The following is a 16,506-nucleotide window of genomic DNA, read 5'->3' on the forward strand; positions in this document are numbered from 1 at the left end:
AATAAAAGGCATTGAATGTTTGCTTATATATGTGTATCCTGGAACCTGCTCTTGAGTCCCCTGTGGAAATAAATTGGAATATAAATAAATTGTATTATTATTATTATTATTATTATTATTATTATTATTAAAGTGTATTGTTACATCCAGTATAACAGTAGCGTTAATACATAATAGATAACTTATATTGCATTTATTATATAATTCCTACCTAAAAAGCATTTCCCCCCTCCTCCACATATAAACATTGAAATTGACTTTGGGCTTTAATCTGAACTTTAAGAGCTTTCTAAGGAGACGAGCTTATGGTTCCATCTACTCTGGCCAGACAACAAACTCCCACACATACATGAAATAAAATCCTCAATGCGCACCAGTGCTTTGTGTTTGTGTCATTACCATCCAGGCTTTTTACCGATTCCCAGATTTATGTGTTTATCTGTACAACAAAACCACTTTTTAAAATAACACATTAAGTGGTCAGTATAAATGCGGCCTGCCTTAGTGTTACAAATTGGTTCCTTGAATAGGTCCTTTGAAATCTGGACTAAAAACTGGATTAGACTCACTGCATCACTAACATGGAGCCATGAGCTGCTGTCACTAGAGTTGTGTGCAGAATTCATTTCTCCCTGTTCTTTTGTTTCTTTTCATGTCTTTCATTTCTTTAGGAGCACAGAACAGGAAGACCCCTCCTGGTACAAAAATCTGCTCAACACGAAAGCAGGCAGAAGCCGGTCCCGGCTCCTGGCTTGCTTTTTGGCATCATAGAGTAAGAGGCACTCGACTGCAGGCACTGGCAGGCACGGGTGTGTTCTGGGCCTGCACACCACACACACTCTCCTTGGAAAGAGAGTGTGTTTGTGGCATGCAGACCCAGAAAGTGTCCATGCCTGCCTGTGCCTGCAGCTGAGCGCATCCTCTAGAGTAGAAACTGCAGGTAAGAAGAAGCCTCCTTAAAGTGCATGCTGGGAAAGGGAGCCTGGGCGGTAAGCCCCCCCTCATAATGGGCCGATAGAAAACTGATCATTCGGTACCAACGAACAAAAACAGATATCTGCCCTCCCAATTGTGGAAGGCTCCCACAAAACAGATCTGGGCCCCCACTGAAAGCTGGGAAATGAAACAGGATGAGGTTTACCCCGAATGCACAACCCTAGCTGTCACTCTCTGCCCCAATGTGCGCACAATCTCTTCCTGTCTCCCGTTACAGGAACTTCTCCCTTACTCTGCTGCTGATGGCTCCATTGTGCCAGAGCTTGCCATAGCCAAGCAGGAATGTATTCATTGTGATGAATGACAGTGGCTGGAATTAAACAAGAATATGGAAACAAAGGGAGATGTCTACAATACTTAATTATGATCATTAGCTATCCAGTGTTCAAAAGGAACTTCAAGAATTGTGAAGCTCTGAGGGATGTTTTTGGGACCAAAATGCATTTGGTATCATATGTGGATTTTTAAATGTCCATGTTGGAGTTTACATCTTGCATGTTCTGACAAATATGTATTAAAATGACAAATAATATAAACGTAGTATGGATGGTTTTTTTTTTAAAAAAAATAGTGTTTTAAAATGGTAATACTTAAAAAAAACTTTATAACACTGCAGAGTGATTTTCTAAGCAGAAAAAGGTTGCATTGAGAAGTCATTCTGATAATATACATTATCATACTTTATGTATTTGTACATTTGTGGTTTTGTGTCCAAAATCAATGATGATGGTAAATTTGTTCCTCTTGTTACACAGAATTCTGGTTCTTTGAATAAAATAGGAAGAAACTTATCCTTTCCATTTTATCCGGAGCTCATATTGAACATGTTGTTAGTATTAAGAAAATATTTCATTTTGTTTAAAAATAATTGTAACTTTTGCTTTTTTTTTTGTATTTGTATTTTTTGTAAATACAATAGGCTGAACACTATTTTAGTGCTGACTAGAGAAGAGAGATTAGGGTGTATTATCTTAAATACCATTGACTTCCACTCTGATTCAAGCGAAATTTTGATTTTGTACAAGAAGAAGAGCAGTAGAGAAAACTTGTTTTATTTCTTGTGTTTAGTAGTATTTAAACTGATCTAGATTGCCAAGTATCCTTGATAGGAAATTTGCATCTGTTACTAGTTGGAATTGAATATTTCAGAATCACAGTTAAGCAGGGCCTTCATTCGAAAGCATTTTGCTTGTTTGTTTGTTTGTTTATTTACAGTATTTATATTCCACCCTTCTCACCCCACAGGGGACTCAGGGCAGATAACAATGCACATATACATGGTAAACATTCAATGCCAGTCAGACATACAACATATATAGACAGATGAAGAGGCAATTTTAACATTCCAGTTGTGCTCAAGCTTTTTCCAGCTTCATGAGGGTATGGTGGATTCCAGCTCGATTCCAGTCATGGAGTGTATGGGCAAATGAGAGAGAGGTATGTTGTCTATTACATATGGGGCCAGTTTGATATGGATGTATCCGTGCCTAAAAGAATTTCCTGCAGTTTTCCCATAATGCAGCAACATTTGGGAACGTTTCCAGGATTTTCTCAGAGGACTTGTAAATTAGCAATGCACTTTCTTTAGCTGCTGTTGTGTGAAACCCTTTTGCGTTTGAAATCTTGTTTGGATATAACCATTTTATTTCTTGTTTTGCACAGTTCCCTTTGGGAGTGCTGGATAGGGGCAAATGATTTACCCAAAATTATTTTTCCTCTAGTAGAGAATGCCTCCTATTGTGAAATACTTTGTGCTTGGGCAAAACGAAATTAGCAGTCAGTGTAATTAATGTAAAGTAAATCATCTCTAAGGTTTTCTTTCCCCATGAAACTAATTTCATGACTGACTCTTCATGTGTTTAAAAATAGCTTGCCTATTAGTTCAAGATGCTTGTACTGTGTTTTGTGAAGTGCACTTTAATTCAGGTGTAAAAAAATCTTGTAGACTAGAGACTGAACAGCAAGAGTAGTGTTGGTTTCCACCAGAAAAAAAAACTCCAATGACATGAAGAAAAATGGTAAGCCATTGGCAACTAGCACCCAGTTAGATACTCAATAGACCAGTGGTTCTTAAGATGTGGGTCCCCAGATGTTTTGGCCTTCAACTCCCAGAAATCCTACCAGCTGGTAAACTGATGGGGATTTCTGGAAGTTGTAGGCCAACACACCAGGGACCCACAGGTTGAGTGAGCTTCCGACCAATTTGTGTAGCTTGCTGTCGAACTTTGCAGCCTGAAAGAAAGTTGCATCTGTCAAGTAGGAAATTTAGGTACCGCTTATGCAGGGAGGCTAATGTAACTAATTTACGAGACCATAAAAATCTCCAGAAAGCAAGCAAAGAATGAGGAAGTACTTTATCAGTGTCATAAATGGTTGGTGAAGGGATAGCTCCCCTGGTGGCCAAAATACCCTCAAGAAAAGCTGGAATGTTAAATTGCCTCTGTATCTGTCTATATATGTTGTGTGCCTATGGCATGTGATGTTTGCCATATATATGTGCATTGTAATCCGCCCTGAGTCTCCTGCGGGGTGAGAAGGGCAGAGTATAAATACTGTAAAAATACTGTAAACAAACAAACCTTGCCTGGAAGGAAGTGCTACTTGCTAGAGGTGGATAGTCCATTGTCAGCCTTCATATATGTTAAGAGTTTGCTTCTCATCTGCTTTACACATTGTCTTGGTGTATACAAAGGCCCTGTTAGACTACTGTGTACAACTATGTGCAATTTTCTTGGTGGTATAACTGTTCAATATCTGAAATGATACCATGTGATGCTATTTGAAAGAAGAGATTGACATCACTTTTTCCTTGCAAAATGCACATCCTGGAGCTGTTGCATTCACAGGAACAGCGGGTCTAAATGTGCTTTATCAAGAACAGACATTGAATAGAAGGGAATGCTGACATGGAGATGGGGGTCGGGGGACTGCAGTCGCTTTGGTGAAAATCAAGTTTTCTTCCAAATAAGTTGGGTAAACAACACGGCTTCCATTCCCTCCCCTGAAAAAGCTATGATCTTATCTCTGTAATTGAAAATAATCTTCCAAGGCACTTTTTAACTGGAGTTACACAATCACCTTTTAAATCAGCTGTTATCTTCCACTGATTTTCCCCGTAAATGTTACTGGCCGCACTTGGATGGCATGGTCTTGTATAACAAGCTAGGCTCAGCAAGCAAAACAGGAGAAATCCGTGCCCTAGTTGTAGTGGCTCTGTAAACAGTGTTAGTGCAAGATAAAAAGTTTTCTTTTGCTGGTGTTGCTCTTATGCACTGAATTGATGTGGGGCGGTGTGGATTGCTGGTTTCTTGCTGAACAGAAATGTATTGAACTTTAATTTGAAACAAAATTTCAGTTTGTTTAGCATGACTTTAGTTATGAAGGCAATTTTGAGTTCTAGAGTATTCAAATCCCTCTTGATATATTTAACTTTGATCACAACACGCGAATGTATTTACATAGAAAATAGAAATTAAAATAATGTTAAATGGAGAGTTCTCCGGCTTCAGTTTTCAGCCCATAAATTGCAAAGTTAAAACGAGGGGGGAGGACTCCCCTTCCCTTCACCTCATGGCAGTAATTTCTACAGTCTTACAACTACATTACGGAACTTATATAGGAGACAACTTCACAATAGCGACATAGCCATGCGGACATGCCATTAAATGCCCATCCAGCTCAAGATACTGGTTGGTAATTATTGCCACACTAGCCATGGGGTGATCCTAAGTGATTAGGAATCATTCTGTACATTTAGTAGCTTCTTACCAGAAATATTACTAAAAGAGGAGAACCTTGAGAGCTATAAAATGTATTTCACATTACATTTGTCAATCACATCTGTGGATTCTGCACCCACATATTCAACCATTATGGCCTTTAAAAAAAACACTTGACTTTTGCTATTTTATACAATTACAATTTTTTTTATTTATTGAATTTTTGTACCACTTTTCTCACCCTTGGGGGGATTCAAAGCAGTTTACAACATAATAAATGGCAAAATTCAGTGCCTCACATACATGTAAAAATACATCACATATCTAAAAATAACATATAACTGTGGATTGAAATCATTAAACCTATAAAACATGGGACATAGACATGAAACATTTTACTTTTATAAGTGACAATATTTAACATTGCTACTGTATGTAATTGGACTTGGACATCAACAAATGTTGGTACCCACAGTATGTGTGTGTGTGCTGGCATAAACTCCAACAGATATCAAGGGCCCATTATATGCTCATTGTGATCCAGACTGATCTAGAACAGGACTTCTTAAACTTTTTCACTTTTGGCCTGACATTTTTTACAGTATCCACAGTTTAAGAAACAGTGATCTAGAGCACATTACAAACAACAACTGTGGTACTTGCTCAAATTTAGAATTCACCAGTACACAATACAATCAAAGTTACGGTGTAATTGCCAGCTTCACCTTCATGATGTAAAGATACTTCAAAGCTCTAATAGTAGTTACACTCAAGCGTTTGTAAGGCTGTAGTCATACAGAGCAAGAAGTGATCCTAAGTCCCAGCCTCTGGGCACATCTATGCTAAATTATAGTACAAAGAGGCCCCGAATCAGCTCTGTGACAGCTAAAAGTTGTTCAGATCTGATCTGGGATAATGCAATGCAAGACCACTTTAATGTGATATCGACTCTTATTAGCCAATTCACAGGATATTCTGAATTCTAGCCCAGAATTTGGAGCAACCTGTAACTTTGTGCCCATGTAAACAGCAACTGTTTACACTTCCTGGTCTTGGGTCACCTGAGGACAAGAGGAGGCACTTATTGTCCCACTTTCCATGTTACAGAGATTTCTAGCTGCAACATGGATCCTGCTGGTCATCTGTCATAGCATTAGGGTGATTGGGGAAGGGCAGAGTTGAGGAGGGGTGATCCCCCCCACATCTTTCATAGTCCTGACTGATGTCACAGAAGGCAGTGGCTGATTTCAAAGACCCATTTTGCACCTAGAAAACAGCACGATACAGAGAATGGGAGGGAAATGGTAAGAGTGGCCATCCAGTGTTGCTGGACTGGCTTCAGTGACATCCGGTGGTCAGTACTCTCTCAGTGGTTGTGGGGATGGCCGTTAAACTATCCTGGGCCTGATCTGGTATATGCCATGCCTAAAAAGCCCAGAGATTTTCTCTCTACTATGCGTTTCAAGTAAATGTATCTGAGGTGGAATTATATTTTAGGCTGTTTTGATCTCACACTGATTACTAGAGGAGGGCCTCATCTGCACAGAGGTCCTTTCTCTGGCAAAATAGGCAGTCTTGAATAGCTAAAACCTACATTTTATGATCTTTGGGACTCTATGATCTTTGCTTCTGGTTTGTATGCATTTGAAAGAAAGGATCAGTTGATTTTCTCCTAAGAAACCTCTGAGCCCTGATTATTTCCACACTGCTCCCTCTAGGTTTCTATCCAACTTGTATTTGAGTTATTGTCCTATTGCATTGGATTCTATTGCCTAATGGATGTGGAATACAACGTTGATCTGTGTCCTCAGGTATTTATACCTGTGTGCTCTGAGCATTGTTATACCTGCATTTATGCTTCAGAATTTTTCTTCATAGGCAGAAATGTAATGAAAGTTTCTGAGATGAGATTTTAAGCACACTATCTTGTCATGTGTGTTTCCACAACCTGCTTCCATAGACTATAATGCAGGCATGGGCAAACTCCAGCCCTCCAGGCTGTTAGGAATTGTGGGAGTTGAAGTCCAAACACCTGGAGGGCCGAAGTTTGCTCATGCCTGCTATAGTGGGAATGCATAATTGTCAAGACATGCCCCTCCAACATTTGTAAACTATAGAGCTGGATATCTTCTGTTTTAGAAAGGCAAACCATAACGTCCACATTCCAAGTACATGTTGTATCTGTACTATAGATTTTATAGGAATAACTGGTAGAAGTGAAAAGTGAGAAGATCTATAGAGAGCCATCTTAGGGATGAAGCTATAGATGGGGAAACTCTGGCTCTTTGCAATTAATAGAGACAATTTTGTGGTCTCGCAGTCCTATACTAACTTCCCAAATGCCCACAAACTCTTGAAGTGGCCAGTATATGTGGGGAAGAATTGACAATAATTATAAATTACAAATATAAAATGAAGTAATTATAAAATGAAGTACTTTGGCCACATCATGAGAAAACAGGAAAGCTTAGAGAAGACAATGATGCTGGGGAAAATGGAAGGAAAAAGGAAGAGGGGCCGATCAAGGGCAAGATGGATGGATGGTATCATTGAAGTGACTGGCTTGACTCTGAAGGAGCTGGGGGTGGTGAAGGCTGACAGGGAGCTCTGGCATGGGCTGGTCCATGAGGTCATGAAGTCGGAAGCGTCTGAACGAATAAACAACAACATAAATTACAACTCTAGGATTGGTGCAAAGGAAAAAAAACTCCAACATGAAAATTAGCCCCCAAAAGATGAACAATAATTCATTTCTTCTTTAGTTTTTGCTTATGCAGAGTCAAATCTTCAGATGGATTCAGCCTTTCTATGGGGACACTGGGGCAAAAACCGATTCCCACGCTCTTTGCAGTTGCTCATCCCTGCGGTAGATGTTACTGCTTATAAGCTGGTTGAAAAAGAAAATACTTGCTCACTTACACAGTCCTTTTCACTTTGTTGAATGTGCCACTATTTGGTTTTCAGGGTTTATATGTCAACATATATAAAACCAGGGCTGTGGTTCTATACCTATTTCCTAGGCCTGTCCCTGTCAGTAGTAACCACAAAACAGTTTTTTTTTAAAAGAGAGAGAATGCACAGGAAAGAAGTGATTTCAGCTCACGGTTAAAATGTTTAAAAAGATAAATGTGTTAATCTGAGAGGTAGTTAAAATGATGAGCAAATATTAGAGATGCCCTTTTCATCTCCACTGCACATTCCATTTCCTTAAGCAAGACAGATGGGAGAAATAGCCCAGATGTTACTTTTGATCTTTCTCTGCCAATAGAATAAAATAAAATAAAACCACAGAGAAAAGTGTATGGGCGCACTGCATTTAAGAAGACAGCCTCTTCTCTTAAGATCAGCATCACAACTTGTGAGACCAATATCAAAATATAGCCCTGCAGCCATGTGTTTTGGCTTGCCAGCAGGTTTACAATCGCCTGTTCTTTTAGTTCCACATAAGTACCAGCACCTGGAGGGCTGATCAGTTTCTGTTGAATTACCACTTCTGGTAGGACATTCGGGAGGGTTGAGAGGTGATTGTCAACAAAATGGCCAACAGCAGCCTGCCAGAAAGGGAGTCTATGCTGCTGATGGTGGTTTCAGAAGAGAAGGATGGGTGGGTGGATGGGTGTTGTTTTGAATTCAAACTTTCCCACTCAAAAATACTATCGAAACAGTATCTGACCCTCCTATTTAGAACAGGAAACCTTTGAACTGGGAACTTCCATTTGATCACTGTAAGAAATACATGAAGAAATAAGGGAGTTCCTCCTCACCAGGCATGTAGTGGGGGGGGGGGGGGGGGGCTTGAAGGGCTTCACCCCCCCTCGAAACATTTGGCGTGGTCCGTGAGAAGGCCTTACTGGTACATTATTTAAACTGTTATGCTTATTCATATCATGATCTGATCACCATTCTCAATGTATCTCATATGCATGGGGGTATTGGGGTAAAGATACAAAAGGTTTGCTAGGGCAGATCCTCTCTCACTCAGACTCAGCCCCCCCCCCCCCCAAATCAGACCTCCCCCCTTGAATCAAAATCCTGGCTATGGGCCTGCTCCTCTCCCTTTTCGGCTTTCTCTTTCAGAGTTTCCTGGAGCAGACTCTTCCCCTACAAACTAGGATCTTCATTACTTCAGTCTCATTGCTCCAAGTCTTGTAATATCTTGCAAGGGAAGCTAGGTGTCTTTCAGAGCTACTCAGCCTTTACATCCTACGATAAACAAACTTGTGCTTCATGGCAGTGTGGGGCATTTTCTTCTCCTATGTGTTCTGTGGGAGTACCAAATAAATCCTCCATATTAAAAATAGTGTTTATAAAGTGTGTTCTACCAAAACATTCAGAAATACTACATTCTAAAGTGGAATAAAAGTACAATTCAGATACACTAAAGTATAGACTCCAGTTAATTTTAAAGAAATTTTCAATTATGATGTTCAGTGAATATCGTAAGCATAGCTACTTACAACAAAATACATCACTTCTGCTTCCTTGCATTATGAGCAAACATGGAACATTTTTCCAGTAAGTTTCTTTCATTAAGACATAAAAAGTACTGTACACCATTTGCAGAAATCAGCAGATTTACTTGTACTTGGTTGCCCCCCAGCTTGTTTTAAAATGAAACTTTGGATATTTGTACATTTTGCCTTTGGGACAATAATGTCCACAATGTCCCAGTGTATTGGGAAAGATTCAAGGGTTATTTCTGACTGGTGCACTTATTTCCCAGTTATACACATCTAGTGCCTAATCATATAATTACGGCCCATTATACAGCATTAAATTAGTTTGTTTCTGAGATGGGCCCCATCTACGCTGACTAAAAGTTATTGTAATATGTATGAGGACAGATAATAAACTCCCACAAAGGAACACGAAAAGAAAGCCCTTAATGTTAATCAGTGATTTATGATTTGTTTAATCACTCCAGGATTTTCTATTTACATCGTGAAATCATTTTCTTCAGTATCACTTTGAAAATGCATTAAATTGTCAGTTTAGGTGGAATCTTTGTCCCAAGTCAGTTCTGGCTATGAGTTATATGTATCTTGAGTTACTTGTTTGTCACATTATAGCGTAGGTGAAAATATGTGTTATCCTTTGTTGTTTTATGGGAAACACCATGATGTGTTGTCGAAGGCTTTCATGGCCGGAATCATTGGGTTGCTGTGAGTTTTCTGGGCTGTATGGCCATGTTCTAGAAGCATTCTCTCCCGACATTTTGCCCACATCTGTGGCAGGCATTCTCAGAGATTGTGAGGTCTTTTGGAAACTAGGCAAGTGGGGTTTATTTACCCTGTTTCCCCGAAAATAAGACATACCCATAAAATAATTTGTGGCAGTATTTCTAAGCATTTGCGCAATATAAGCCATACCTCGAAAATAAGACATAGTGATAGGCATGGCTCCCCCTGCCTATAGAAAGTCAAAATAAACATCTCCACAGTGAAGTGAGGAGCAGGACACTCTGCTTTATGTATTGTGTGTTCTCAGGAGGAAGAAGTAAAGATGTGACTGCCGTCTTATTCAGCACTGTGGGTCTCGCTCCCCCAGCACCAACCAGAAACAGTTAGTGGGTCCCTCTCATCCCCCACAAATACCAGTAAAGCGGGTGCTCTCCAGCACTGACCAGTAACAGTCTGTGGGTCTTTCTCACCCCACACTAACACCAGGAGATATGGGAAAATCTTCAACAAGTGTCTACTACTGAGCCCAGAGAGATCATACTATAAATACAGATTGTTGTAGTAGCTATATAAATAAAACTGTAATGTTCATATGTGGGATTAACATAATTCAAAAACCACTGGACAAATTGACACCAAATTTGGACACAATACACCTAACAGATCAATGAGTGACCATTACTCATAAAACACTGAAAAACATAGCAGAAGAGACTTTAAAAGCCAAATAAATAAATAAAAATACATTACAACGCATGCGCAAAACCACATACACACACATATATACACACACATATACACAGACTGGGCCACAGCAACGCATGGCAGGGGATGGCTAGTACTTAATAAAAATAAGACATCCCCTGAAAATAAGCCATAATGTGTCTTCCTGAGGAAAAATAAATATAAGACAGTGTCTTATTTTCAGGGAAATATGGTATCTGTGGAATGTCCAGGGTGGGAGAAAGAACTCTTGTCTGTTTGGGGCAAGTGTGAATGTTGCAATTAGCCACTTTGATTAGCATTTAATGCCCTTGCACCATGATGCTTTTACCACAATTATTTTGTGTAAGGAACTCCCCAAACTATCTTGATATTACTCATGCCTTCCTTCTTGGATGTGTTCTTCCTTGCTTATTTCTTCTTGTTATCCTTGGCTTTGTTTGTTTGTGTAATGCACTTTTACAAGCCAGGAAGGAGTCTCTGAACAGTTGACAGTTAATTAGAAAACTAGGCTGACTGGTGTCTTCACCACACAAAAAAGAAAAAAAATGGATGGAAACAAGGACACTTTTGTGCCTTACCCCTCCTCTTCCTTGGTATTGTGAACCCTGTTTTAATTTATTGATTTTGAGATCTTACCCATCTCCCTCCCTGGCAATAATTGCTTTGGCTACACCAAGTGGCATGTTTACAGATAAAGGAGCCATTGCTGAATGGTAAAGGATATATTTGAATCCAGAAGATCCTGATTCAGAACCCAGCCTTTTCTTTTTAAAATGATGATGTCAAAACAGGCAAGCATTTTTTTTCTGTATAGAACAAGGAAAAGGATTATTCAGGAGTATGAAATGCTCTTGTCAGTAATTTATAAGTGGCATTTCAGTTGTGTTGTATATATCTCCATCAAAATATATCTCACTACATTGGGTACCTTAGCACTACGGAGAGTGATTTCTTGATGGAAGTATGGGTTCAAGGTTGGTGCTGGATTAATTGTATTCGTCTTCCTGAATCCTCTTTTGGCAGGAGTTGATTTTTAATGTATGAAAAGCATGGGTGTCTTTTAATTTAATAGCACAAAAGAGCTGAAAGCTTTAGAGTTATTGATGCAAACTTTGTTCCAGGCATAATTAAATGTGCCTATCTTTTGCCCTCTGTGCAGCTCTGAGGTAGTTGGAAATGCTGTGTCAGCTACTACCGTTTCAGGGGATGAATGAAGTCATAACTGAACATCCAAGAGGTAAATTTAAACTCTGCCCATCATTGGCATCCCTTTTATCCCTTGTTGGAAATAAATCCAATTATATGGGCTGTGGTATTTCAACAGCACATCAGTCAGTTAAGAATATCTAGTGCACCTACAGAGCATCATTATAAATATGCTCCAGGTTGCCATGTTTCAAATAGCAAGATAATTTGCATCCATGTGCATATGCAAGAACACATACTTGGCATGCAAAAGGTTCAAGATTCAGTCCCCAAGTCTGGCTAGGGAAAAATCTTGCTTGAATTTTCAAGAGATTTGGAGACAGTCAGCACACACAGAAATGTGCCAGAGGGACCAATGGTTTGGATCTGCAGAAGGCTGTTTTCTATTTCCCTACCTTGTGCATCATCTGTGCAAACAGCATTACTATTATTATTTTGGTTTAAACCTAAGAAGTGTTACTGCTTATGCCAAATAATTTTTTACAGCTCTTTCCTAAGTATGTTGAGATGCTCATCTTTTTATCATAGTCATTTCAACATCTGAACAGGTTATTTGAATGTCTTCCCTTCTGGATAATGAATTTGTTTTTTGTAAACATATAGAGCTAGTAGAAGAAAGGACTGTGGTGGATCAGATGGATTAGATAAATCCCTGTACACCTGGCTCCAGGGCCGGACTGTAGCCAGAAAAAAATGGGGGGGGGGGGTGTATGTGAATTTTTTTAGCGAATCATGAGAAGTAGCTCCATAACACAAAGTAATTTAATAGTGTGGTTCATTCTATATTTTATATAGACTTAATTAAATCAATTTTCTTGTCTCCTTCATGGGGGGCTTCAAATTTTCCCCATGCTTTAGGCTTTGCCTACCAGTTGTGGGTGGGCCAACTTGGTTGCTTCCGCTATTTCAGCTATTGCTGCAAGTGATGACTGAATAAATGGTCAACATTTGCTTGAGATAGTGCTTGCAGTTCTGGAGGGACTTTTAAAATTTTTGCTCCTCATAAATGTAGCATGGGTATTTGGTTAATCAGTTAAAATTCATGAGTAAGCCAGGTTTTTCTTTTTAACCTGAAAAATTTCGGGGGGGGGGGGGTTGAACCTCTAACCTCTCCCCCCCACCCCCACCCTTGGCTACAGCCCTGCTCCAGAGCAACTATAGTTTATCTTGGTCTAGTGGCACCTTCAAATCTAGTTTGGAAAGTTGTACCCAGAATGACAGAGCAGATGGATGACCATTTCATATTTAATTTTTGAGATGCCAATTGATAACTTAAAATATGTCAAAAGCTGATAATATGTAGGAGAGTCCTTGGCTTGACTGAACATCTTGGATCTAGGAAAGCTAATGTGCAAAGTTCTTGAGAAGAATCATAGTCTGATGTGACATCTGTCTCATAAGTTCACTTCTATTCATCAATAACAGAAATTGCACATAATGCAGCATATACCTTGCCTGATAAAATAGAGGATTGTTGTTATATGACTGATGGTGACCTTATCTTTTGATCTTTTCAAAAGAAAAATTGATTGTTTTACCATTGCCTTTTGCTTAAGTTGAGAGACTGTGCCTGTTGGACTTCCATATCTGAGTGTAGATTTGAATCCTGGTCTCTCAAAATCTTAGTGCAACACACTGGTCACTACACCTCACTATGAATGCACACTATACTACATCTCTAAAGGAAATTTTGTGATGGGTTATTTAAAATAACACTCTGGAATTTAACCCATTAGCGACTCATTAACAGTTTTACCTGAAACTATCCAAGACCCAAAGAAGTTCAAGGATGCTGGAATTATGCTTTCTCTAATGTTATTATTATCACTGCCTACATATGAAATCAAATTTCTTATTTGTGTTTCTGTAATGTATATGATTCTGTCCTTTCTAGGTAATGCATTTTTTTTAAAAAAACAACAACAACAACAAGCAGTGTCACAAGGCTTGCTCCTCTGAAGTCAATAATTAACTTAGTGATTTTACCAGGGGCTGCTTTTAATAACTATTGTCTTAGTTCTTTGATAATTGCAAAACCAATTTAGATTTCTCATTTGCTTTAAACCTCCTCTGCATTTTTTCTTTCAGTAATATTCTGATCTTTACCAGTATTTGGGTATACTTAATACAGCAGAGTCTTGCTTATCCAACTTTCGCTCATCCAACGTTCTGTATTATCTAACGCAGTCTGCCTTCTGCCCGGATCTACAACTGTTTCATGTTTGGGTGATAAATTCGTAATCAGAGTAATTACTACATAACGTTACGTTGTATTGAACTACTTTTTCTGTCGATTTGTTGTAAAACATGGTGTTTTGGTCCTTAATTTGTAAAATCATAACATAATTTGATGTTTAATATGCTTTTCCTTAATCCCTCCTTATTATCCAACATTTTCACTTATCCAATGTTCTGCTAACCCATTATGTTGGATAAGCAAGACTCTACTGTATGTGGTAATAGCAAGTGTGAATTGGGGTTGGTGGAAACATTTGCGGTAGCCAGCGTACCACAAGTGGGTGCAGAAGAAGCTGAATGTGTTGGGAGCTTGAGAACATAAAATGGGAAAGGAGAAGCGATGAGCAGAATTTCAGAGCAGGCACTGTGGTAAAAGGTGGAAGGTGAGATCTAGCTTGGATATCAGCTTTGGTGAACTCTTGGATTCAGGTCTGAGCTTGGCAGCCCTGCAGCCTCATCATAAAGGCCAGGCGAAGCATCCTGTTTTGCCTGGCATTTGGGAGGAAAGAGGAAGCAGCAGGGTGAAATTGTCACCCTGCATGCAGCTCCCTCTACGCAGTACTTTCCCCATCACATGGGGAAAGCGTCACCCCCATGGAGAGGCCTCATGCTGGCTCCATTGGAGCCTGCACAATATGGGAAGCCTCCCATGTTGTGGGAAAGCGTCCAGCAACACTTTCACCCCAGTTGGAGGCAGGATCTCTCCCGGAACTCACACAATGTCATGTGATGTCTGAAGTGGGGCTCCATCCTCTAGATCAGTGGTTCTCAACCTGGGGTCCCCGGATGTTTTTGGCCTTCAATTCCCAGAAATCCTAACAGTGGGTAAGCTGGCTGGGATTTCTGGGAGTTGTAGGCCAAAAACATCTGAAGATAATTTACTGTCTCAAGGACTACAAGATAACTAAGTAACATTCAGTTTTGTTTTGTGATTCATGTGCAGTGTATTTACACGCTTTATGTTAACACAGTTCTGTTTTGATAATGCTTTGCAACTTGTGTTTTGTTATTGTTCATAGATATCTGTGTTTCTTGGATGGAACGAGACAGGAGTTCCACACTCCAGTAGCGACATTGCTTGATCTGAAATCCTAAAAGCTCTCTCCTTAATTTAAGGATGCAAAACATGAACACATTCCTTTGACCTTGAGAGGCTTGCTTCTGCCTCTCTTTCTCATGGGTTTTCTTGCACCTGAATCTCTGTCTTCTCAGAAGCTGCCTGGTATCTCTGTCTAAGCCAGCTGCTTCCTTGGATGAGCTAATGTTATCTTCCCCTCCCTCCCTGTTGGCTTCCAAAACGGATTCACTCTCATACTTTGTCTCAGCAATAGCATCTTGCTCCAAAACCCCCTCCGTTCCCTCAACTCGAGAACCACCCTGCTCTAAAAACCCTTCTGTTTCCCCCTCTGTTTGCTCACTTAGAGAACCATCAAGCCCCGAATCCCCAAACCCCTCATCTGGCTGAACCACAACACTTCCTTGTTCTCATTCAAGAAGCCAGGGACAGCGCAGGATGAAGCTGGAGTAGATGGGACACACTGTGAAACGGTAAGGAGGTGATACAGGATGCTGTCCGACAGTTTTCCCCACTGCCCCACAGATTCACCCTGTTGCTCCACAGATTCACCTTCTCCACCTAATGAGGTCATAAGACACAGTCTGGACTCTGGAATTCACTCCTTGGTGAGATTAGGCAACCCCCTATCTTAGCAGCCTTCCAGAAGGATCTCAAAACTTGGCTTTTGTGTTGCGCTTTCAGAGAGTGACCATGTACCTCCTTTTTGTCATTCCTCCCACAATGTTGTACTTTTACTGTATTTCCCCCCACCTGTGTGAAAACCTGTTCTTCGCTATTTCATCTTACAAGTTTATCCCTTACAAACATTTCCCTTTCATTTTCTCATCCAGAGTTTTATCATTTTATGTTGTACATGTGGCCCGCTCACTGTTTTGTTTTATTGTATTCCTATGCTTTATTTCATTGTGATGTTAGTTCTGTTGTTTTGGTTTTATTTTATTGTATTCTGTTGTAATGTACAGGGTTAATTTTCTTATTGGCCTATTCATTTTGACTAACCCTGTATTTCTGGGCTCGGCCTCATGTAAGCCACCCCGAGTCCCCTTTGGGGAGATGGTGGTGGGATATAAATAAAGATTATTATTACTATTATTACTAATATCATTAATATCATTAATATTATTATTAATTGCAGCAAAGATAGAGACCAAATCCCAGGCCTGGAATTCACAGGCAAGTAGACCACATTATTACATTTCCTGGCATAACACTGGCATGTTTCTTTCCTTTCTTTTATGGCCCAAAGTGTATGAAGGAATTAAGAAAGAGCTTGCTCAAGGCATTTTTCTGCCAGAGGTGGAGCAGCAGATGGCACCCATCTCACTTAAATAATGGCACTCAGTAACAAAGGACAACCAAATTG

At 39.8% G+C, this 16,506-nt stretch overlaps 1 protein-coding gene across 5 annotated transcripts in view; it reads left to right on the top strand.

Moving 5' to 3' along the window:
• The window catches only part of ENOX1 (ecto-NOX disulfide-thiol exchanger 1), a 527,672-nt gene that overhangs the window by 53,930 nt on the left and 457,236 nt on the right, over positions 1-16,506 (top strand). For 4 of the 5 annotated variants that reach the window (XM_067466943.1, XM_067466940.1, XM_067466942.1 and 1 more), the window contains exon 2: positions 15,488-15,613. The exons of the other annotated variant lie outside the window; for it this stretch is intronic. The gene's annotated coding sequence lies outside the window, so the exon portion shown is untranslated. The remainder of the gene's footprint in view (positions 1-15,487; positions 15,614-16,506) is intronic. 5 annotated transcript variants of the gene reach the window in all.

The sequence above is a fragment of the Anolis sagrei genome, chromosome 3, assembly GCF_037176765.1.
Source record: "Anolis sagrei isolate rAnoSag1 chromosome 3, rAnoSag1.mat, whole genome shotgun sequence".
Taxonomy (NCBI): Eukaryota; Metazoa; Chordata; class Lepidosauria; order Squamata; family Dactyloidae; genus Anolis; species Anolis sagrei.